Genomic DNA, 610 nt, shown 5'->3' with positions numbered 1-610 from the left:
GAAAAATTTCAGCTGCTGCACCTTGTTCACAAATTCCAGAGATGTTTTTCTTCATGCTGCTGTGTGAAAAACCCACACAATCAACAGGACAGACTACATGAGTCACGTATGTACATGTGGGAAACTGGTAAGGCAACTATATATGGAATAGTTATCAAGAACAATGTAAACACAGAAGAAAAATTAGAGGAAAAAATATATCTACTAATCATTCAATGAAAACAAAGCTTGAATGTTTGTAATGGTCTGTGAAACATTCAAAGAAGGAAGAAAGAAACAAAACAATGAAGTTGTTCTATACTGTTCTGCACGAAAGTACTGCCTGGAACACGGAGCCCAGTTGATTTCTAACACAGCATCAAATCTCACCAATGTACCTGTGGAATAAGCCCTAGAAAAGAAACCTCTAAGTCATGTTCAACAGAGCTCACCTTCTAGGACTTAAGGACTGAAGCACTTTGTATCTCTGCTGTAGAAGATTTTTGTCTCCATCAAGGAGCTTAATGAGGAACTCTGAAGTTCTTCAGTACCTCTGCTTGGTATTAGATTTCCTTCTTCAAACTCATAGCTTAGTGTATAAACAGAACTGATTTACAGCATGCAGAAATAA

The sequence above is a fragment of the Zonotrichia leucophrys genome, chromosome 5 (genome assembly GCF_028769735.1).
Source record: "Zonotrichia leucophrys gambelii isolate GWCS_2022_RI chromosome 5, RI_Zleu_2.0, whole genome shotgun sequence".
Taxonomy (NCBI): Eukaryota; Metazoa; Chordata; class Aves; order Passeriformes; family Passerellidae; genus Zonotrichia; species Zonotrichia leucophrys.
Note: the sequence above shows the minus strand (reverse complement) of the source record.